At 31.6% G+C, this 26204-nt stretch overlaps 1 protein-coding gene and 1 long non-coding RNA gene across 4 annotated transcripts in view; both read right to left on the reverse strand.

Moving 5' to 3' along the window:
• Positions 1–26204, reverse strand: part of LOC118185305 (dopamine D2-like receptor) — an 865565-nt gene that overhangs the window by 87755 nt on the left and 751606 nt on the right. The gene's annotated exons all lie outside the window — the stretch shown is intronic.
• Positions 6741–12495, reverse strand: LOC146999060 (uncharacterized). The gene is made up of 3 exons (XR_015039390.1): positions 12434–12495; positions 9869–9958; positions 6741–6872 (listed from the first exon to the last, which is right to left on the reverse strand). It is a non-coding gene; the product is annotated as an uncharacterized LOC146999060 (long non-coding RNA).

Consider the following 26204-nt stretch of genomic DNA (forward strand, 5'->3'; position numbering starts at 1 on the left):
AATAAAAATTGAAATTTAAAATATATAATAATAAAAGGGAATGTACATGAAGATATAAAAGGGCATTAAAAGCATTAATTAACTTACGTTCTTTCTAGTGGGAAGTGGGCAACGTGTTGTCTTCGCGTCTTACTCAGAAGGGTTGCGTTTCTATATACGTACATATATATATAGAAGGAAGTAGTAGAATCATTCACTGCTTACTGAACGTAGGCTATCTTACAATTCTGAGAGCTATTATGAATTTTATAATATGTAAAAAACAGTAATTACCTGGTGTGATAAAAGGAAAATGGTTGTTTCCTTCAGTGAAAAATTTAATACCAAGGCGAATTTGATGGCAAGAGTGCCTGAAGAATATATTCGCATGAAAATGAAAGAAAATAGTAGAAAAAATGCAGAAGTATAATAGTTATTTTACTTCTATATAGAAGCTATACCCACATTTTTTCAAACATTAGTACGACGACGGAGAATATTAAATTTCTTTTTAAAATGCAGTGTTTGTTTTTAAGTCATACCGTAAAAGAACGTAATCTCTCTGTTGCCAACAAAACCATTCTGCGAGACTTGTGTTTATGGTTTACGTATGTCATTAAAAAAATATTTTGACGTCTTAGATTGTATTGTTGAATCACAACGAAACACATTATTTGATATTTTGGGTCTGTTAATTACCGCTTCCAAAGATTTGTTACAAACGCAAAGCATTTGGTCATTTAAATACAGAATTCGTAATACCAAAGTTTTAAAAAGTTTTATTTATAATGACCATTGTATTTTCATCGGAATATTATATCTCAAAACATAATGGGATGTTCATGATAAAGAATATTTCTTCGACCGAAAGACAGTAAAATAAAATTAAACTCATTTTAATGTATCTTAGACATCAGTTTAATTGGAATGTTTTTCAAATGCAGTTTTTCAGAGATATGATCATTATGTTTGATTATAATGGTGAAAGAAAGAACCACAAAATATTTCTGAAAAATTATGGTTATGTTCTGGGAATTACAAGAATTGAATAACTGAAAAAAATCTGACAGAACAACAATTCAGATGAAGATCTGTTGTTAATATTTTATAGCAATTTACAGCAAAAATATTTCCGAGAGGTATGTTTAAGCATTTCAGGTGACCACTCATGGATAAGTTTCGTTTATTAAAATATTTTAATTGGAGAAGTTCTTCCACTCTAGAGAACGTGCATTACAAATATTTATATAATAACATATTTTAAATTATACTGCTTTCGTACCATTTTTCCAAACTTACATAACATTGATACTTTGTTTGTCTACAGTTTCAAAAATACATTAAGGAACAGAAAGAGGAACAAATGGGATTATTTGATTTCGCTGAAGTCGAAATCCTCCACAAGGTATTTGCCATGCTCGAGTTGTGAAAGACTTTGTATGGTCTATAATTAAATAAGTTTAAATGTTTTGGAACCTCTTATTTTGCGTTGCATTTATAATGATAGGTACATCTGATTCTATCAAATATAATTAATTACCAAGATATTTAATGTGAAAAACGAGAAATTTTGGCCATGATTTTGGGTAGGCTTGCAGACACTGAAAAAACGATGCAGACAAATGATTCGGATGATGTATCAGGTTCAGTGTATCTCCTTACTTGCTTGGGGAACATTCAAGAACCTGACTCGGAACAGGGAGCTTACTAAAGCTATGTTCAATAAATGTGGGAAGTAGACAAGATACGCAGGAAGGGTATACGAAACCCTTTATTTTTCTCTCTTTACAATAATTTCCGGACTTCGGAATACAGAGACCAACCACTTGTGGTCTGAACGTAAGAATATAAAAATATTAACTAAACTCTAACTTAATTTTGGAATATTACTCTAACTTATTTTGGAATAACTTAATTTTGGAATACGTGGAAGATTGGCGGTATATTAACAGAAAGCCGTATGTAGTACAGAGCACCGTTAACACTACAATACGTTTAAAATTATTAAGAGGATTAAACCTCTGGCCTGGAAGGCAACCAGCAACCGAGTAAAAACTGCTAAGGCAAGCGGCCTGCTTCTACTAACTCCTTCCTCTCTCTTGCTTGGCAAAAAGCCACAACTTAAGTACTTGGCGTTCGCCAGAAAAATTTGCATAAATAAGTTAAAGCTTTTAATTCTGGCCGGAAGTAGAAAATAAGAAGTGATAGTAAAGATTTAAAATAAAATAAACGTTAGTAAAACTTAAGAACCTTACAGATGAATCTTGGAATAACACCTTTAGTTTTAATTTCTTGTAGTGTAATAGAAGGTACTTGCTGTGTTAGAATGAATAAATGCTTTCCGAACCGTTATAAAGCTCGGTTTAGAGAGATGGAAGCTATTTTGAAAGAAAATGCTTCTTTGCACATGATTTTCAAGCAGCCAGGGAATCTGCATAAAATAGGAAAACATTTGTTGTAAGTTGGTAGGATTATCAGCTGTTTCCTATCGCAGCACAGTTTACGGGACGATAGCATATTTTATACACATATCTGTCAACAGTAACGCTGTGAAGTCTTCGATAAGATACTTTCAAGCTTTCATATTTCATTTTTTGAAAGCTTATATTTATTAACGTATAAGATAATGTCTTGTTAGTTGCATGCCACTGTGCTTTTGCTTTCGCCCTTTTCTACAGCTATTCAATTCCCATCTAAGTTATTTTAATTCTTCCAGTCACACTTTAAATACCTCAGAATCTAATTTTTACAATACAACCTCATACTCTATATAAATGTCAGCCTCCAATAATTTCTTAGCTAACTTACTAGAGCAATGCAGAGTTTAAAAGCACATATTATGCCAAGACGATTAACCCCAGTCCATCTTCCTTCTTCACTTTGCTGGTGATTGGTGACGGAGGGCAGAGACTCCTGATGTCCAACATAGGTAAACGGGTCCCAGGTCCTCTCCAGTTCAGAGCAACAGCTCCCAGTGACAAGAGAACCGCCTCGGAAGTTTAGATATTTTAAGTACAACATTATTATTATAGCTACTGTATTATTACTGTAACAGTATTATTATAGCTAATGGTTTTGATATTGGTTATAGTAGCACTCGTAATACAGAGTGCCATGCCCGTAATTGACATAGAACTATAAAACATAGCAAACACCCATACACATCACACTATGCATAACATACAATATACACACACAACATGAACTTAAAATACATACATACACATAACAAAGAACATAACGTAAACACATACAGAAAAGAAAGGATTAAACAAGATGTAGTGCTTGTTGCTGCTTCGTCATAACAGTTATTCTATATCTATATATACACAGTTACTGTGTATATATCTATATACACACAGTTATTCTATATCGTACTGCTCATATTTCATGATTTAAAGTTTTAACAGTTTAAAAAATACTAGTTCATAAGTTTGTTAGTTAGTCATATTCAGGTGATGTAAACATTGTCACTGCTGAGAATGTTCAGAAGATTTGAAATGGTGACTTAGACAATAGTTTAGCCTGGCTGACAAATATCTTGCCCCATCGCTGGTTTTATTCTACAGATATCGTTAATTGCTGCACGAGTGTTCACTATTACGATTTTTGTAAGCTGTGTCGTAATTGGTTAAGCGTAGACGACGAGCCTATCAAAGAACAGTGGAAGATATAATGCTCTGGGAAGCCTTAAATTCAACAAACGTTTATTTCTGAGATTCTAAACCAATTGAAGTGCGCAGAAAATAGACCATGACCTGTCATAAATTGCGTTACCTGTGGAATGGCTGTAAGGTGTTTAGTTGAAACTACTGGCAGAAAGTGATACGTCCTTCCTGTTGCATCCTGATTTCATTCAGTTTGCCATTTTCCCAGCGAGTTTATTTGAAGTGTGAGGTAGAAGCTTGAAAAGTAAGTACAAACGCTTCAAAGTTTTCAGCAGATTGTTTGGCTGCTATTTCAGTATCTTCTGTCCCTGTATTTGCTTTTACCCATTGTAGGTTTATATCAGTATATCTATTGTTTCGTAGAGGCTACTGAATGTTAATGATGATTGATGAAGTGTACTGATGATCAGAGACCCACATAGCACAAAAACATCCTTGGGATATCCCAAGGATGTTGCTCGCGGGATATGCGCACATCCTCAGGACATCCCGCGAACCTCCTAAACACCTCCTCCCGAGTGCTTAATGTCACATCCCGGGATATCCTCAGGACATCCTAACCAAGTCCCATCGACAGCGTGCGGGATGTTATTAGGATATGAACTCCTACTTACTACATCCTCAGGACATCCCACAAACCTCTTAAGCACATCCCATTATATCCTAAAAACATCCTATCTATGTCCCATCGACAGCATATGGGATGTTATTAGGATTTAAAGTCCTACTTACTACATCCTCAGAACATCCCGTAATATCCCAATTTCCTCCTAAACTCATCCTCTTGAGTGCTTAATGTCACATCCCAGTATATCCTTAGGACATCCTATCTACGTCCCACCGACAGCGTATGGGATGTTATCAGGATTTGAAACACTAGTTACAATATCCCTTTAACCTCTTAAATACATACTCTCAACTGCTTAGTGTCACATCCCAGTATATATACAGAGGAAAATTCCAGTGAAAGTATGTGAAGGTGTGATGATCTAAAACCTACTTTTTTTTCACACAGATAGTCTCAAATCCAAATCGTTCTCTTATGGTTACTATGGAAAAATCAGAAATGTTGAAAATATTTATACAACTTATTTTGTTTTTAAATCTGAATTTGTAAATATATTAAAACTGAGCAAGGAAATTAAATTAATTATTAATACAAAATATTAAAACTGAAAAATTTGCTTTTATTTTTAAGATATTAAAAATCTTTTGATCATTTTTAAACATCCAATAGCCCCCAAACTGAATTATTCATAATTAAATTATTTTACAAAATCAGTTTCTAACTTCAGTTAATTTGTATTAAAAACTGAATAAAAAAATTATCCATTTAATAATCTTTACATAAATGAATCATCTTTCTTTAAAACATGTAAGGAATTTATAGTGTTTTGATGACACTGTTGGGAAATTGTTAAAAGGAATAAATTGTATTTTTAAAACTAAATCAATTCCTAGCCTCAGAATAAATAAATATGTTTTCGTAACATGAGAATGCTGCAGGCGTTTTTATATATTTAATATTTAGTTGTAAAAATTTGACATTATGTTAACAATTCTTTATATCATTCAAAAGGTAACTCAAGAAGCTCTTCTAAAATTCTATCTTTCTGCTCACACAATTAAAAAAAAAATCTGAAAGGCCTCAGATTTTAGCAGTCACTCAAATACGCTAAAAGTTTATGAATGCATAGATTATCAATACAGATGGGGCAGTGGAAATAGCAAAACATTTTATAAGATACTGACACCAGAAAGTTATATATATTTGAAAAATGAAGAAATATATCATGTAATTATCTAGAAATATTAAAATGTTTTCAATTAGATATATCATGAATTAAATGCATTTTAAATCAATCAGATTAAAAATTTAAAAAAGCATTTTTAAGAACTGTGTGTAATGCTTTTAAATAGCTTGGCTTGTTAGTCAATAATATATTAGATTTTAAAGGTAAATATGTTAAATTTTGCCAAATGGCAAGACTTGAATGAAAAGCGAAATAAGTTTACGACTGATGATATGAAGTCACATTTCAAAACTAATAGCCCTTTTAGATTAAAAAAAAAGTTCTGAAAATAATTTGCAATGGTTCATTGGTATTATTTTACGCAAAATTCAGTAAAATGAAATTTACCCGTTGAAATCAGCACCAAATTAAACTTTGTAAATTCTAGCGCATGTTAAAGGTTGTCTCATCCAGAACTTTATTACTAACCATTCATTTCAGAGCAAAATAAAACAGTAATTGCCATTTATATGACAATCAATATCAAAAATTTAAATCTGCATTTTACGCAACATAGAAAAACTTCAAAAGATCTACTGTTTACCCTGCAATTAAGGCATTTTATTCTGCTATCAACTCTACCAATTATTAATTCCATTAAGTATATTCAGTTTACTCTTTCTGCTCAATATATGCAATGTAAAATTTTCCATAAATTTATTAATTCATTTTATTTTGAGGTGAGCTTTTATTCAACTCTCAATGTCAACGAGAATGTTTAGTTCATTTTTTATTCGGTCTCAAAAGAGAAATCAAAATACGTGGATTTATGTACGTGTATTTATGAATCAAAATACATGAGAAATCAGTGAGAAAAGTACTGCTACCTTAAACTGTGATTATATATAACAAATGCAGTGAATTATAGTTAAAAAATAGTGAAAATATTTATATTTCTGAACTATTTCATGTATAACATTTTCAGTTTCGCATATGTGGCAATTTAAGAATTTTTTTACGTATACCAATTTTTTGAAATATCTGCAAATTTTTGTGTATTCAAGGAAAGCTTATTCTTTCACCTTTAGTATATAAGTAATGGTAATTTACCAGATAAAATTACTTAATGGGGAATACAGAAAAATATCTAACCACTTACCTTTGTGACTTCATCTGCAAAGAGACTAAAAAGTAGTTCAGCTAAATCTGCTATAATAAATATTTATAATAATGCTAAATTATGCAATATCTATTAATATGACAAATTTTTGTAAAGCTATTTATTTGGATGAAAAATAAACACATTCAGAAATTTATGGCACTATATTATGATTAACAGAGGAAAAACACTTTTCAAAATTCAAAATAGTTTTTATTAATCCAATTTATCACATTTTATTTGAATTCATGAAAAACAATCTTATATCCATGTATTCTTATGTATATAAGAACTCTTGATACATTGGATCTCTGTCATTGCCTTTCACAGCACCTAAAATAAAAAAAAAACACTCACAATTACTATATGTGAATATAATTCATAATTAAACAAATGACTATTAGAATGCAAATTACAGGAAGCATTTAAAATATTTTAACATTTAGTACCTATAAACAGAGTAGCAATTATTTGATTTTTTGATTATAGTAAAACATGGGGGATGCCTTTTAAAAATTTTTATGTCAGAAAATAAACTCAAACCACCAGCTGAACATATGAGCAGTTTTATCAATCAGCCACTGGTAGGTACCTTGAATACTGAATCAACATATAAAGTTGCCAAGATAAAGAGAGAAACAAAATTATGATAATCACATCTTACCGATTCATAAAACTATTTTAAATTTAATGTGTAGGCAAGTCCAAAAAGAGTGAGAATGAATTTATTTTGCAACACAAAGTAAAGTCTTGCAGGAGCAAAAAAAACTTGTCTCATGAGATTGGCAAGTAAAAAATAATTAACTGCATCTGGTAACATTTATCTGACAACACATAAGTAATTGTTAGCTACGTGCAGAAAATAAAATCTGATCAGGGGCATAGCTAGAGGGGGCAAGGGGGCATCTGTCCCCGGGTGCAGAATCCAAGAGGCGCCAAATTAATGTTAGAACATTTTAGAATTAAATGTTTTCCATCCTTGGCAAGCAGTAGGGGGCACGAAATCTTCAGTTGTCCCTGAGCGCTGAAAACCCTAGCTATGACTCTGAATCTGATCATGTTAATGCAATTTTAAACTTTTGAATTTAACCACAGAAATTTACCAAAGAAGTACTTGTAACAGTAGTAAATGAAGATGTGGCTAATCTTTACTGTATGGTGCACCTTGGTTTCTGTCTGAAAAAAAATCGCAAAGTGGTATTGGTTGTTTGTGAAATGTGAAAGCCCATTGCATCAAATAAGATTTTCGGTAACCCTAATGTTGATAATGTTGGCGAAAGTAGCCTTTGGAAAGAAAAAAAACTTTTTTTTTTGTCAATAAAAAGAAGTTATTTTTGCAAATATTGCCGATGTGCAGTGATAAATTTAGTTTTGGGCTACTTTTTTTAATAGTAAACCTTTTGTACGGTCCCAGGTTTTTGGTTCTTACCATTCTTTTCAATTGCTGTGTTTGGTTGCACAGAAGTGGTATGGTCTTGTATTTTGAACATGCTATTTATTATTTTGGTGTGGGTACCATCGTTTGAGTATGTCTGAGGTGACTAAGAGACGAAAAATTGAATTGAATTGCTTACCTGGAGGATGGTGGTGGGAAGCCTAAACATATGCATGTGAAAAAAAAGGTATGTTAAAAAAATGACATTTTATTTATTTTTTTGCCTCTGTGTGTTAATTTTTGTTAGAAGATTTGTTGTTTAATGTTTTTATGTTAGGAAATATGTATTTTTGGTAACTTATTCCTCTCTGTTTGTGTATTTTTGGTTGTCTGTGTGTTAAGACAGTGGCGAATTTTTTCTGGTAACTGATAGTTTTAACTTTCTGATTTTCTTAAAGTGAAAATAGATCAATGTGTACATAGACAAAGTTAAGGCAGTGCACAATGCCCAGTTTGTGCAGTTCTCTGTTTTAATAGGTCGATGTGTACATGGACACAGAGTTTGTGTATGTCTTTGACTTCTTATTTTGGTTTTGTGTAGCGGCTACCTTGAAATTGGTGCCGATCCTCTCAGGTGACGATCTTGATATAAAAAAAAGAAACGATTCGCCAAGGGTTAGAGAGAGTAAATTTTTACCAAAGATGTTCTACCATAATCACCATTTCAGTGGTTTAAACACTAGTGGAGCAGTATGCAGAGATGAAGATTTGAGTTTTGTTTACACAGCATATGATGGTTTAGGCACTTCAGCCATTACAGTGAACAAAATTATAATAAACATAGCCACAATAATTGTCTATAAATATTGATGTATAACACTGCATTAACTAATATATTTCTTATGCTAGTATATACAGAATCTTTAATCGAAGGGAAAATCAGAAGACTGTGCATGCATTTTCCTTTAACTGAAACATGGATTTGACCATACAAATCTCAGTCTTACGGGACATGCCACACTATGCAGATAGACAGTAAAAAGTGCTTGTGTTGTTTTTATTTGTTAGAAGTATGAAATAAATATACTTCTAGATTTTAATTTTTTCTTTTCTTGTTTTATATTTGGATTACCTATCAAAAAGTAAGGAATTTTGATATTATTACAATATCGGAGTTAAAATAACAATTATTGGACATGTTAAAGTAATGAAAATTTTAAATTAGGTTAAAAAGTAACCCTTAATGTGGCATATTTATGAATTAAAAGACTATCGACATTAAAAACAACAAAACGTCCCTCTTTATTAAGGACTTTAATTAACTAATTTTAAATACGGAGCTATGAATGAATTTTTTCCCTTGCATGTTATAATAACCGAAACAAAATTACTCTGATACAGTCAAAATTCCTAAATGCAAGTACATAAAATTTACTTTAGCAATTTAAAGAGATGAGACACACTGAACACATGAATAAATTTCTATCAAAGAATAATTTATTAAATTTGGCCCGTTTCATAGTAAACTTTAACCATTAGATTACATTATTACACAATGTTATCAGTTTGAAAAGCAATTCATATGCCAGATCTTGGATGTAAAAGAAATGCACAAAATAATATACAGATTATTGAAAAATGATGTATACCAATGTTTATAGATATGATTAAATGTAACAGAAAATTTACTGTCACAACCACATTTTTAAGTGAAATGTATTATTTTAACATTTTACAATATTTAAGGTATGGCATTAAATGCAACATTATGTGCCTGGATATAAGTTAGTAAATTAAAAAATAATAATAATAATAATCAAAGAATGAATGTCATGAAAAATTTGAAAAACAAGCATAATTTAATTTAGAAGACCTTTAGACACTTATAATAAATAAATTTGAGAATTCTTCACCCAAAATTAAATTATAATTAACTAAAACCAGTTTGACTGACCTTCTACAAAATCCTTCAGCTGCAGTTTTTTCTAGCTTGAAAACCAAATTCTTCTCCACATGGTAATAACATCTTAACCAGTTGAAATTCCTGCAGAAAGTTTGATAACACAGTAATAGAATTAATAGAATAGAAAAATTAACACAAAAGCATAGAACATCATTTAAACTTAACATTATTACAAATTTTGGTGCTTTCTATCTGCAAAGCTGTGAAAATTGGCAAAATGGTTAGTTTATGGTTCATATCTACTGCTCTGTTCACAAGTAGTAATTCAAATAAGCACTTTATAAGAAACAAGAAATTTTAGGATGCACACACACAAAAATATATACATTGGGTCAATATTCACATATTTTTCATCCAATGGAATACTATTCAGAAATAAAGATTAAATATAAAGCATGTAAATACATGTGTGTGGTATGCATATTCATAGTTTGCTATTATCGTGTGCATACTCTTGCTGTTTTAGCATAAGTTGAAGCTGTGAGGGCAGATGATAAGAAAGTATCAGAATTTTTCATGTATAAGAAAAGATTGCCCTGACAATAGTATCTCAATTGTTTAGCACTGACATTTACATAGCGCATTAGAAATATATAGTAATATATGTATAATAAAAAGATAATTGCATATTATTAATTCATTTTTTTAAATGCCAAACTTTAACAATTCTTTCACATGAACATCTAAAATCCATTCTTAACTAAAGAATAAATAATAAAACCATGTAAATTTCTTATCAAGCCCATCATTTCCGAAATGTCTACTTCTGAAAGTTCCCAGCATTTCTCATCGCTAATGTGGCAATATCTTTCACACTTCTTTGTTACCACAAGTAACAAGTAGGCTTCAATAAATCTTTAACTGTTACATGATACTTTTGTCTAAAATTTGTAGAAATAATAAAATTAAATGAGCTCTTTATAATATGCTCAAAGAAATAATTTTGTATGAAAATCTGTATGTTATATATTGGCCTGATTAATGATTCAGGAAATAATTCGGGTTTTCAAAGTGCTTTCAATAATTCAAATTTCAGCTTGTGTCAAAATAAAATCTATAACACAAAGATAAGCAAATTTCATTATGAACAATGCATTTTAACATTATTCAATCACTGGCAATCACACAGTACTGATTGCTTCAATAAACATTACTGTAACTGTGTTTTTTAAAAGACTGTAATGTTTTATTTCCTTAATTAAAACATTACAGTCCTTTCCTCCTTCTAACACCAAAAGAAAACCCAGATAAGAAATATAAAAATATCAGTAAAAATAAATTATATTATTGAATGACACTTTACATTAATTACACTTATGCATATATTTTTTTATTATAAATTATTTCAAAATCAAAGAAGAGAAGGGGGAGAAACTTTAATATTGACATTTCTAAAATGATATAAACATTAATCATTTAGTACAGTTTGTTATTTCAGGCAAAAAGAATTCACTTTTCTGGATAGCATTTATATTTCCATCTCACTTTCAATGAAACATTAAGAGAAATGCATATAATTTAAACACCAGTTTATTTTATTTATCAGACAGATTATGTCAACTCGAAAAAACCTATCAGTAAAATTCAGTAGTAATAATTCTGAATGTTAGGCAACTTGCATGATTCAACAAAAATTATCAATACTTTTATTATAATGACAATACTACAGTAACATGAACATAAAATTAAACTGCATATAACTATAAAATAAGCCAGCATATAATAATGGTGCATTGGTTTCTAAAACAATGGGCTCGATGAAAAAATACATGTATTATGGTAGCTATTCATATTCTTCAGCTTTCCTAATATTCTCATGTTCACTTTACATAACTAAAGTATCTAAAATACAATAAAAATACAAACAATATTTATGAGAAAATGTTAAAAGCAATCATAAGCATTTGATTGAATGACCATATTTTGTCTTCCTGCAAGTCGAATCTTAAAATGATATGCAGTTTGAAAAATGCTTATTCCTTTTATAAAATATTCAAAAAAGATTAAAAAAAGGTACTGTTCTGTTATCAGGACCGGGTTCAGAATTGTATTTATGTATGCTTGTACATTTGTATGTTTGTGTGTCTACATATACACATCTATGCACATACTTACGAACACAGGTTCATACATTTCCGATTCTGGTCCCAATAACAGAACAGTACCCCCAAAAAAACTTGAATTACAAACTAGATTAAGATAATGTTGCAACAATACATATTTTGGACAAAACAATGCAAACTCTTATTTTTATACAATTGTTCAAACTATTTAACATAAATTTATTGCTGCAATAAAATAATAAGCAATCTGATCACACATATTATTTTGAAACTGAATGCATAAACTAGACTAAAAAAAATTCAGTCATAAACATTTGGATAGCAGGGCAAATTAGATATTTGAAAAGACAGCCAGCCATTGAGATACACGTAATTCACGACAGAATGGTAACAATTAATAAAGCTGTGAAACATTTAACTGTCAAAATGACATAAATAACATAAATTCGAAAAGCAAAAAAAGTAAACATACAAGTATTGCAACTGAACTTACCTTTCATGCAACAAAAAATATCCATACAAGTTAACCTCATGGCGCAGCCATTTTGGATTTCGTTTCAAATCAGACAGATGTTTACGGATTTGCGGAAGAATACGAGGAACTAGTAGTTTGCCGAATACAATGTGCAATGACGCGAAAGAATATAGTTCTATAGAACTTCCTACATTATTCCGTAATAAACAGTACTATTTCCTAATTTTTTCTTTATCTAATTAATTAATTAATAGGGAAATAGTTAAATAATGCCGAATTCATTTTTAATGAAATGTAAAATTTTGCATGTATGGGGACGACCACCTTCCATCCAATATTTCTGAGAATATAAACAAATTTTGGAATCTGAGAGTATCAGTAAATAAATATATAGAATATCGCCTCTCAAACGACCACTTCCGAAGGTGACCAATAGTTCTGAGATTATAAATAAATATTGATATTAAGCATTATTTCTATAAGACGACCATCTCTATATAAGACCAAAATTTCTAGAATCTTGGATAGGCATCAGAGATGTATCTTTACTGCGAAATTATCGCACGACTGTAATTCAATATCAATAACAGATCGCGCGATTGAAAAACATTTTCTGTCCTGTAATTAGAGGGAAAAAAAATTTCCTTATGAGGTATTTCTCCCGCTTTCCTAGCGTGCCTTCGTGGTGTAATAGCTCTGCACGCTGTGCCGGTATTTCAGAGGTCCGTGCTTCGATTCACGACGAAGGCGGTTGCTAATTTTTCATCTCTACGGCTTCCCAAAAAAATCCTAATGTCTCTACAGTGGCGCCCGAACTAAAAAGGTGTTGGATGAGGTATATCCACACCCAGGATTTAGTGATTGGATCCCCTTAAAAAAAAAGTCGGCCCTTAAAACGATAAGTAATAACGATAAGTAATATAAGGTATTTCTCCCGCTTTCCTAGCGTGTCTTCGGCCCACCAGCGGCCGAGCGGTAAAGTCGCTGAACCCTGGTAGTGCGATCCGAGGTTCGAATCCCGCGAACAGGCTGGCTCATGGGTGTTTTCGTGGTTTTTCCCAACGTGTAACGTGTATACGAGCCAGTTTCCCTTAGAAAGTCCTCCACGAAGACATCCCTCCCCTTAGGCAGATAGCCCTAGTGTGCTTTGCCATAATTAAATACACCACCACCACACCTAGCGTGTCTTCGTGGTGTAGTTGTTCTGCACACTGGGCCGGTATTCCAGAGGTCCGTATTTCGATTCCTGGCGAAGGCAGTTGCTAATTTTTCATGTTTCCTGCTTCCAAAAAAATACCTAATGTCTCTATATCCAAATTTAAAAAAAAAATTCGTTTCCGTAATTAAATATATCTATATCTAATTTTACCTATATTTGTAGTAGGGTTTGTAATCTGTAAGTAATTATACATGTAATTTATACATTTTTTATAAAAAAAAATATATGTTATTTAGAATTTTGCAAATATTCTAGAAAATGCTAATCCATTGAAAAAATTCTTTTCCATGACTAAATAAATTTTTAAAAACGTCAGAAAAAATAGCAGTTAAAATTAATAACAAAATAACAAGAATAAATCATCAATCATATCAATATTTTTAATGTACAGCATTTAGAAACAACTTAGTAAAATACATATGAAAAATAAAATAATGTGCAAGTTTCAGATGTGCAATGTCAAAAAATTAAAATAAATTTGAGAACAAATATCCTCAAAATGTTTGACAATGAAAGTCCTCCGGACAATGCAGAATGAATGTCCTCAGGATGTGAAATTGGTGAACTCCTCAGGACATCTGAGAATCAACATCTTCAGGACATCCTGTCATATCCCGGGACATAGCGACTTAAATAAGACATCCTCAGGATGTTAAATTACGATCTCCTCAGGACATCTGAGAATCAACATCCTTAGGACATCCTAAGTATGTCCCGGGATATTGCGACTTAAATAGGACATCCTGAGGATGTTTTGTGCTATGGGGGGATGACTAAAAGTACGGAAATGCTATCAGTGTATATGGTTGAATACAACTCTTCTGAGTCTATTATATATTTATAGCCCCCTTTACTGCAGGCGCTTCCGCTTGGAAAACGCTGTTACCATATGCTAAATGTGTTTTTCAGTTATATATCTAGTTATATATCTGCACTTTACTAAAGGAATAAAATGCGTAAGTAGAGAAACTGCAGAACACTAGCATTGAGAAATTTTACAGCTAAGGTATTAGTGAAACTTCTTCTCCCATGTTACGCTCTCGAAGAAATTAAAAATGCGTGGGAAAAGCTGTGGGAAGCTGCTAGATCAAATCTCTACGCAGGTATCAAAACAGCTACTTCGACCACAAAAGAACCAGAAACCCCAATATTTAAACCCTATGCAACAAATTCAACCGTCCAACCATCACTACACTACGCACAAGTCCTCAAAGACCACCACATAAGCCAGCACTCTTAATTTACCCAAGCAGATAACAAACATGCGAGCAACTGCGATGTGAACTCGCATAGCGCCAATTCATAATCCGAAGATCAAAGTTACGATGGTGAGATTCATTTAGAAAGAAGGTAACAAGCTAAAACAAAGGAGCTAGACATAACGAAGCTAGCAACAAAACTCAAAGAAGAGGCATCAACGACTGCAAACCAAGATCCCTGCAAAAGGACAAAAGGACTGTCCAGGTGCACAAATCACGACATCAACTCCAGACTACAAAATTCTGGTATAGAAAATCTCCTTTGCTTTGAACTTAACATAACGAATGCCTGGGTGCTTTACAGAATGACAACAAAAACAGCAATGTCAAGAACATTGTGAAATGTCATCCAGCAGCATTCAGCACCATTATGCGGCATTGATTGGCATGCACACTGCGTCATAGAGTAATTTGGCACCAAAAGATGCTATAACTACTAAGAATTCGGGCATACGTAAGACACGTGCAATAATAGAACGTACCGCTCATATGCTCTGGCAAGACAAGATACACAAATGCAAAGCAGCTCAGCCAAGTTGCATCAACTGCTCAGATAGCAATGACAAAATAGGCAGCTTCCTCAATACTGTCCTACTTAAAATATAATCACTGTTATGTATCTATCTAGATCCATTTCTCGATGCCTTACAGAACAAATGCCTTACAAAACTCGATGCCTTACAAAAATAGCATATATGTTTGATTTTCACTAAGCTAACAAAAAGAGCATAAACGGGATGACGAAGTTAAATAAAAGTTACATTTAATTAAACATTACATTCTCCGGCTACATGACAATTATCGTAGTAAAAATGGGCGGCTCAACTAGCATTGTTAAAATTAATTTCAGTTAGGTAACTACTTATTGTATCAGTGATAACTATTTTCTATCATAACAAAAAATTAGTCAGAAACATTTTACTTTTAGAGTTTAATGTTTTTCAGTGCATATTATTGCAACAAATGAAATTTTTCAAAACTAAAATAGCTTTACTGAGACTGGTTTTAAATTTCAAGAAGGCTGTTATGGATATACATAATTCAATAGCCACCCATTATTATTTGATTTAGAACTTCATAAGCATTCATCATTGTGGGTATTGGAAATTAAAGAAATTTTATTGCAAATTAAGCCGCATTCCCAGTAATTAACAAAATTAGCCTGTGTTTCGTGTTTTACGTCAGATTTTACTTATGTGTCATTTTGTTTATTAATGAAGAGTCTGCATGAATGTACGTATGTTTCTCGCATTGTGAAAAATTGACTTTTCCTAGAGCCATAAAATTTTGAATAACCTTGTCCTCCGTCCGAATATGAGTAGCTGGAAGCCCGAATTAGGAATTTGAAATTTTTTATTGTCTATTTCATATTTTTTAAAACTTCAATGAAGTTTTGATTATCAAACTTAACAATATCAAAGCGAGTAATAAAATCACTGCAAAAAAAAAAAAAAAAAAAAAAAAAAAAAAAAAAAAAAAAAATTAACCTCAGCGCGTCAGACCTGTCTATCGGAAATTCTAAAGATAATGCTGTTTTTTATTTTATTTAGCCCAAAACGAGGTGAGCCCAAATGCTCTCGAAACATCTATGTGTGTGTGTATAAATAAAAAAAAAAAAAAAGATCCCTTTGGGCGTAATATAAAATCTGAAAGCTTTTAAATTAAATTTGCTTTTTAAAGACATCTTTTTGTAATTAAACTCAATTCAAAATTTCAAACTCATTTGTGTAATCTAGCCTGCGCATATTAATGTTACGTCTACGCATACCTATAACAAGCATATATTTCATAAAAAAATCATCTGCGAAAGAATTTCGTATACAAACTAAAGACATAGAAAACCTGCAAATATACTGCTCAGAAACAAGGGCACTCTCCCCCGATTATTTGAATTTTTAAACTTATTCATATTGGCAGCATCCATCTTAATGCACTAGCAAGTGATCTTTAACATTATAGCAAAGTTAGCTGCATCACAGCCTAATTTATGTTTTTTTTTTGTTCGTCCTTGTGTGTCATTAGCATCAAGAACAATAAATTCCTTTCAGAAATATTTCACGTTTTCTCTCATTAGTTTACATTTCAGCTTCAAAAGAAACTGAGCTTAAAATGTCCTAAAATAACGTCTTACGTAAAGATGAAAGCGCATATTAACAATAACGGAAGCATGTGTTACGCGTAATTGTCAAATTGTGACACGCTGTTAAATGTCATACTTTAATGATTATTTATGTGCTCATTAGTATTTCTTTAATCAATAAGTCAGTTTCCCTGCCTAATGGCCTGTAGTGATTTACACTTGGTGTTTTTACAAGGCTTATAGTTGCACCCCGATACTCAGTTTGAGAGAAGCACATTTAATTTGTGAAAGTTTCTGGAAAGTTTCTAGTCAATAAATTAATTCACGTATATTTGTCCGAAAAGCCTGAGAAATAATTTAAGCACATTTTTTCAGTATTGAGCAGTATGATAAATGTTACGGAAGAGGCAAAGTGAAATATGTATGGTGTTGTCCAATTAATTGAAAACATTATCGACGAAGTTTGTTCAAGCAAATAACAAACGAAGAACTCAACATTGTGCTTAAATATTATTAAAGTAACTAAACTATGCAGTGATTAAATACGTTCATTTACTTAAAACGTCCATCCGGTACTGGAACATGGTATGATTGATTAATCGATTGATTCTGCATTCAGCTTTTTCGTTATAAAGATCACAATTCAATTTTTTTTTTTTGTTTCAGTTATTTGTTTGTTTGTTGTGATAATTATAGGTTAATAGTTATCCCTTTATTCGAGACATCATTTCCTTACTCTCTTTAAATGTGACTGCTCAAAGAAAGGAGTTAACTGAAATAGTTAAAACAAAACAAAAAAAGTAGTTTTAGTTTTTATGATAATGTATTCTGTGTGAGCAATTGAAGTTAAATTTAAAGAGTTTTGCTAAAGTATATTAAAAGTTTAAATTATTTTAAAAAATTTACTTTAAAAATGTGTAACTATATTCATGAGGTTAAAATTTAATGTAATTCATCACTTTCAATTGTCATGATCTTATTCATAATGGTTCTGTATTTTACTTGAATGCGGTAAATGTGGATTTATTTTGTATTATGCATTTTTATAAATATGTTTATATTTATTTTCTTATAAGTCTGCGGTCTGCGTAAATGTACTGTAAGGTAACTTGGATATTCTTATAATTTAACTTACAACTTTCGACCATTTATGATTTTATTGATAGCAGGCATTTAAATAAAAAGGTATTCCAGAATCACATTAAATAAAAAATACATATAACATATGCAGCAAGCGGAAATGTAAATAAAATGTCTCTGAGATTTCTGTTGACCAGTTCCATGATAAAATGTCCACCAGCGGTCGAGTAGCAAAATCGTTGAACACTAGTAGTTCGAACCCGCGGCTCGACTCCTGGTGAACCGGATGGCTGCATGGGCCTTCTCGTGGTTTTTCCCAAGTGTAACGTGTATACGAGCCAATTTCGCTTAGAAAGTACTCCACGAAGGCATCCCTCCCCTTAGGCATATAGCCCTAGTGTGATTTGTGCTAACCAAGTAAATCATACCAAACCAAATTCATGATAAAATATGTACCACACCATATCAATGAAAGGAAACATTCAAACAAAACCAGATAACAGACATATATCAGTGAGATACTCGTTAATATTAGAAGCAAATGTATTTCAAGAACCCAATCACTTCTAGAAAGCTTCGAATATGTTTTAACTGTTTCTTGTAGAACGAAAACACAAACAAATGAATTCAGAAACTATATGGAACTGCGCTTTGGGAATAAATTCTTACTCAGTTTACCAATGTTAGAGTATATAGCTAATTCGTAAAATAGAGAAAATTGTGCCCAGATCTTTCTTCTGGTAAGCAAATATTACGTAACTTAACATTTTCAAATTGCTTCTTGAAGTGACAGAAATCGTATGCTTAAGAGTACTGTGTTAGAATAATGTGTTATAGCTTTAAAAAGGTTTACAAATAAAGCACTCCGAATAACAGATAGTAATTATGCTGTGCTTTATCATTCTCGTGCGATGAAGACAAATACCGATAAGAGTACCAGAAGAAGACATCGTAGTTCTGCTATGACTGTTCAACATTGCAGTTTGTGCCACTTAGTGTTAAACAAAATAAAGTAACTTTCAATCTATCTGAAGTGCAGCGCGTAACAAAATAAAATGCTCGAATTACATGTTAATTGCGTTTGTCAAACCTGGAACAGTAAAATAGAATTTTTTTGAGAAGGCAGAAGAAAATTAGGACTATAATTAAGAGAAATATTAGCAAATCGATACAAAATGTATACTAGTGTTTAGCAAGCATGCACTTCAAATAATGTTCCCAAACAGTTTGATTTCGCCCTTTGGTTTCTGAATGACCAATAAGACTTTCGAGATTTAGCAGCAGCAGACGTCTTTCTGTAGAATTCGTTAAGACCAAATAAATGATACCTAACCCAGATGTGTCTGGAAGCTTAAACGTTACATTTGTTACGAAATTCGCAAAGTTTATGCAGCTACGTTCCGGCGCATTCGCTAAACATTCTTGGAAGGATGCGAGATTAACCGAAACCGCCGTAACGCAAATTTAAAACTTAAATTTTAATCAGTAAATTTCAGAAAGCCCTTTTTTTGCTTCTTACAATTCACGTTTATATCTCCATTTTCACCTTTGTAGCATTCTCATAAATATCAGTAAAGCCATATGTTTCAATTTTGATTTAACAACTGGCGTGGAATTTCTCAGTAAAGAGAAACTATGTAATAACTTTTCTAATGAACTTAATTAATGCTTACACAAGCTAAAACGTTTACAAAATAAATATTCTGCATAGGCCAGCTTTCAACTGTCAATAATTATTTACAAATCATACCAACAATATCTCTATTTATAATTCTTATAAGCGGTTATTAATATATAAATTCTAATAACTAATAAATTATAAGATATTTCTCCCCCCTCCTTAGCACGCCTTCGTAGTGTAGTGGTCTGCACGCTGGGCACGTATTCCATAGGTCCTTGGCTCGATTCCCGGCGACGGTGTTGCTCATTTTTCATCTTTCCGGCTTTCCAAAAAACATCCTAATCTGCCAAGTGATCTTTAATAATTAATTACATTATAATCACTATTATTGTATTATTAAATATAATAATAATGTTTATTACTAGTTATTATTATTATAATTACCAAATTATACTCCTAGGCAACACTTTTAATTGTGTAATTCCTTAGAAAATTTTACTAAGCTTATTCACTAGTCCATCAGCAAACACAAATGAAAATCATTGCTTTGACTGATGAGGGCTAGCTGCTGAAGCAGTATTAAATTTGTTACATTTGAAATAATTCATTAGGTATTGAAGCAGTGAAAACGGCTTAAATGATAAATACAACCAAAAGGCAAATGTCAGATCTCCCGTGGAGTAAGCGATTAAAGGTACTGCGCTTTTGTCTATTACTATAATTTGTGTAATATGATAGCTATGGTGACAGCTGGTGCTAAAAGACTACCGATATTCAACAAATTTTAAAAAATAAAAATTTTCTAATTAATATCATGGAAGATAATACATATTTTTGAATGTTTGATAATCCAGTATCGGATCATACTTTGATGAGGAAGCTAATTTCACTATATGAAGAGGCAAGCAATCTTTCAAAGAAATTGTGAAAAACTGATAGTTATTCGTATTTAATTAAAGAACACGAAATTCTCACTCGGGGAAAATTTCTGCATTTACTTTATTAGTCACATCCCATGCAATATTTACATATATATCTGAAAATATCGTTCTGAACAACGGGAATACTTATTTGATGGCTAGCAGGTAGAGAACAGCACATGCCGGAGAATAGGAAAAAATAAGAAGAATCATTGTTTGATAATTCGGTCGTTCAATTTCAGTTACCAGTTTGGTGTGTATGTGTGATTATGGCAAAGCCTCGAGGGCTATCTGCCCTCGAGGGCTATCTGCCTAAGGGGAGGAATGCCTTCGTGGAGGACTTTCTAAGGGAAACTGGCTCGTATACACATTACCCATGGGGAAAACCGCAGCAGCCAGCCCATTCGCGGGATTCGAACCTCGAACCGAACTATCAGTGTTCAGCGACTTTACCGCTCGGCCGCTGGTGGGCCGTTAACAGTTTAGATTTAAGTAAAGCATAAATGCCGATAAATGCATTCATTGCTTTACAAATTTCGTATTCATTATAAATTATAAATGTTAACTAGCTGTCAGGAATTATTCTTAAATATTTAATTTCCTTTTAAAGTTGATCATTTTTAATATTGGTGTATGTTGGTGCATTGAGAATACGGCAAACCACACGGGCTATTTGTCTGAGAGGAGGGATGCCTTCGTGGAGGACTTTCTAAGGGAAACCGGCTCGTATACACGTTACACATGGGGAAAACCTCGAAACCGCCCATGCAGTCAGCCCGTTCGCGGGATTCGAACCTCGGACTGAACTACCAGTGTTCAGCGATTTTACCGCTCGGCCGCTGCTGGGCCCATTTTTAATATTGAATTCGATTGTTAACATATCACTTGCGCTTGTATCTTCTATAAATATTAGTCCATTTAAATAAACTTATTTTTGTTTTTTCATTGTACATTATTTACGTATAACGTTAGTAGCAAGTTGAAGATTATCTATTGCATAATGCGGGCTAAAAGACTTATTCAAAATGACTCGTATTACGTCGACAGCATATTTAGTCATTTTACTATGCGGTGTGTTCGGTATAGCATCTGTGATAATCAACAGCATCATACCAGTTCCTTTTTAAGTTTCATAAGGAATTATTTCGCTATTTTTTCAGTTGTTCATTTTTCGGTAATTTTTCTGTAAATTACTACAACTTCTTAGCATTTAATTTTTGCATCTAAATTTAATTTTCTTTGCCATAAATATTAGCTAATGCTTAAAAGGCAGTTTCTTTCATTTGACACTTTTTTTTTTTTACAGTATTTCAAATTTTTTCAAAAATTATTTTTATTTAACTTTTTTGTTTTTATAAAATCAAATTTTTTATAATCTTCTCGTTTCTATTTAATCAATTTAAAATTTTTATTTTCTTCATTTTCCTTTTACGACTTCATAGATTGGTACTTATGTTGTCGTCAAATTATTATTATTAGTCTTTACTTTATTAGAATTTTTTATAGGAGTATTCCCAATTCATTTGTTTGTTTACATTCTGTATTCTGTATATATACTGTATATATACTATATACTATATATATATATATATAACTTTTAAACTGTTATCTTTGCAACAGGAAGTGAGTTTTGTATATTTTGAAAACTTAAATGTCAGCTTTTACTAAATATAACTATTTTGTTATGGAACATATAAAATATTAGGTTTCGTATTTTTTTTTTATTAACGTTCAGTGTTTAAATTAAAAAGTGACAAGACATGACTATTTGACAAAAAAGTGAAACACTGTATAAGAAAAACTGTGGACATAATGTATATTAAAATTGCATTTTCTCAAAAATGAGATACTATTTCATAAAGCAATAGAAAATAATAAAACAGTTATACTAAACAATAATGGTTAGTCAAAATTAGTTGGAGCTTTAGGGTATAGATTAAAAAGAGCTTAGAAAACTGTCTTAGCTACACTTAAAGTATCATTTCGAAGCAAACACTGAAGATTCTGTGCTACTTTGAATAAAATATAAATGTAAAGAAGTCTGAGAGGAAAACATATTTCCGCATCTAAAAAATTAATATTGCTCAAATCTTTCAAATACAGTTTTGTGACAACCACAGATATATATCCGTTCATAATGTTCAAATCTAAATTAAAAACGATCGGAAACACATCTCTTAAATATGTTCAGAAAGACAAACTGAAGAATTTCCTTAAATTAGAGGCTTTTATGAAGCAATATCTTTTTTCTGGAATTTAATTTAATTAATTTTAACTCATGTTAGAGATGCTACTTCTATCAGAGAAGTTAGTTTATGAAACCTGTGTTAAAGTTTATTTTATTTCAATTCTCAGTACTTATTTTGTTACCATTTGTTATAAACGGGGAACGTTATGTGTAAATTTGAACAATGATATCAATGGAAACTCGAAACAATTCCTACGGGCAGGGAAGCCGAGAATAGTATTTAATTCCATAAATTATATTCTTATAATTTTCAATTAATCACTTGGATGAAGCAAGAATTTCATATTTCATTGCATTTAAAGTAATGAAATAGAGTGTGAGTTGATCATAATATATGTGCTTTCTCTCAAGCCTGAATCATTAACGTCAGTAGGAAACTGGCAATTAGATTTCGAGCGCATAATTTTTAACGAAGATAGATAAATAACCCAAACATTTATTTTTAAATTTTAAAACACATCAAACGGAATGCATTTCACATTGTAATGTTAATTTGAAAATAGTAGTATGCTCAAACTATTATGAACACAACATGCATTTTATTTTTATATTTGATTACACAATTATTCTTTGTCCTCTGAAGAACATATACAGTTCAATTTAAATAATCATATTTGGTATTATAATAAATATACTCGTATATTAATTATACCAATGTGCAACATTAGTGTATTAATTAAGGCATATTAGTGTATTAATTATTTCAACTATGAATTTAATTTTCAGATAGATAATAAGAATGAAAATTATGAAAATGAATTATTCGTAGTTAAATAATTACGTAGTAATGAATAACAGTAAATACAAACTTTAAAATATGACGATAAATTAGAGAAACAATGAGAAATATACCTTTCTCATTTTATAAAAATACAAAACAAACAATTTTCTTCAAAAATATATGCTCCAAATCGATACTTCTACTGAAGAAGCATATTTTCGTCATTATTTCATTTTGAGTTTTGGTTAAATGCTCCCAAATAGAAAAGAGGAATTATTTTAATAAATAAGAAATGAAACAGAATAGCATAATTAAAGAAAAACCTTTTATTGATAATTCTTATTTTGAAAGCAAAAGTACTGCTATAGTACAATTTCGTTCGGAAATACACAATTTAATTTAACAGTGGCTGTTAGGTTATATTAACCCAAGTATACATTCGTAGAAAATTGTTTAGCGCGTGTTGGCTGGTATGGTAGACTCATAATACATATCATTTTTAATGCAACAGTATTTTTTCTCCCAATGTGGTGGGTGCAATTGTCTTGATCCCATTTAATACGTAACTCGATTTTAATAAAAGTTGCAAAAATTCTTGTTTATGAGTCAGTCACCATTTTATTGTTTAATTAACCGTATGTGAACTATATTAAGTATTTTCGATGGTTTGGGATATTTAAATATGACAAAGCATTCGAGGGTTATCTGCCTAAGAAAAGTATGCTTTCGTGAATGACTTTCTAAGAAAAATGCCTTGTATACACGTTACACATGTTGAAAACCCCGATAAAGCCAGCCAGTTAGCCGGGACTTGAACCCAGGACAGAAATACCAGTGCTCAGGGTTTTTACCAAACAATTACTGGTGGGCTCTTATATCTTCTTATGTTTCAACAAATTATGAATGGATAAATGTATGCTATTATCTTCCTGAGGAATTCATCATTGTTACAGCCGAAAACATAGCGGCAAAAACATCGCGGACGAAAACGTCGCGGAGAAAACAACGCAAGGCGAAAACGTCGTGCTGCAAAACGTCGTGCTGCAAAACATCGTGGGAAAAAACATCGCAAAGAGAAAACATCGCAGTTCTAAAACATCGTGGTACAAAACATCGTCGTCGAAAATAAAGCGGTTCAAAAACTTCGCAGTTTAAAAACATCGCCGTCGAAAATATCGTGGTAAAAAATAAAGTGTCTACAAATCATCGCATGACGATAACATCGCAGACATGCTTTTTTCAGGCTTTAATAACTGTAAATGGATATTCCCATAATGATTTGTGAGCGCAAGTGATGTAAGGAAGGATAATTTTTACTTTCACATTTTTTTATTAACTAATAAATTTTTGCTGAAAAAATAAGAAGGAAACTTAAGCATAGAAAATTAAATGCAACTTAATAGATTATACTTTTTATGAAAAATTACCTGTAAAATCTTTATAAAAAATTATTTATTAATGGTCTTTGTTAGTTAACTATGTCGATTTAAAATTCTATTAAGTGCTATAAGTTGCATTAATTTTCTATGCTCAAGTTTTCTTCTTATTTTCTCAGCAAAAATTTAATATTTAATAATAAATATGAAAGTAAAAATTATCTTTCTTTACATCTTGCGCTCACAAATCATTATGGAAATATCCATTTACAGTTATTAAAGCCGGAAAAAAGCAAGTCTGCGATGTTATCGTCATGCGATGATTTGTAGATACTTTAGTTTTTACCACGATATTTTCGACGACGATGTTTTTAAACTGCGAAGTTTTTGAACCGCTTTATTTTCGACGACGATGTTTTGTACCACGATGTTTTAGAACTGCGATGTTTTCTCTTTGCGATGTGTTCTCCCACGATGTTTTGTAGCACGACGTTTTCGCTTTGCGTTGTTTTCTCGTCGACGTTTTCGTCCGCGATATTTTTGCCGCGATGTTATCGGCGGACACCATTCATCATGCCCCTCGAAGCAGAAGAACCTTACGTATTTGATCAGTTGATCTGAGCTAAAGAAGAACAAAGAGTGCTTATAACGAGAATAATCTTGTATCGGATACTGAATTTTACTTAAAATGATAATACATATCTGCGGTTTTGAAAAATAGTTCGATTCATTCCATTATTTTCTAGGAAGTACTAAACTGTTGAAAGAATGGTTTTTCATTATACACACTGGATAGGCAGAGTTTCAGTCCAGAAAAAGGTCCAGCTTAAATGTTGAAGTGAGAAGTCTATGTTACTTGCGAGATAAAATTGAATCATGGACTTGATGAGGTTTATGATCGTAAATAATGGTAAATTATGATTGTAAGTAATAACAAATCGATATTTGCTCTGCGAGGGAAAAATTGTGAGGGAATTATGCATGGTTCTGTCCTAATGAAATGCAATCTACTCTTTAAGTTCTTTAAAACTTACACGGATTATCTAACCAAAATAATAATAATAATTTTAATAATAGGCTCAACATATTTATCCCGAAAATTTCTCCTTTCTTTGACCTAATTAACCTTGACCAATTCATTCCGTAATAATTCGTTGTTTTTATCTTCATCATACTTTTATCACATTTTTATCTTCATCATATTTTTATCACATTTTTACCTTCATCATATTTTCATCACATTTTAATCTCTTGTTAGCTATTAC

This window comes from Stegodyphus dumicola, chromosome 1, assembly GCF_044657685.1.
Source record: "Stegodyphus dumicola isolate Sdum_Otavi_A_Nest chromosome 1, ASM4465768v1".
Taxonomy (NCBI): domain Eukaryota; kingdom Metazoa; phylum Arthropoda; class Arachnida; order Araneae; family Eresidae; genus Stegodyphus; species Stegodyphus dumicola.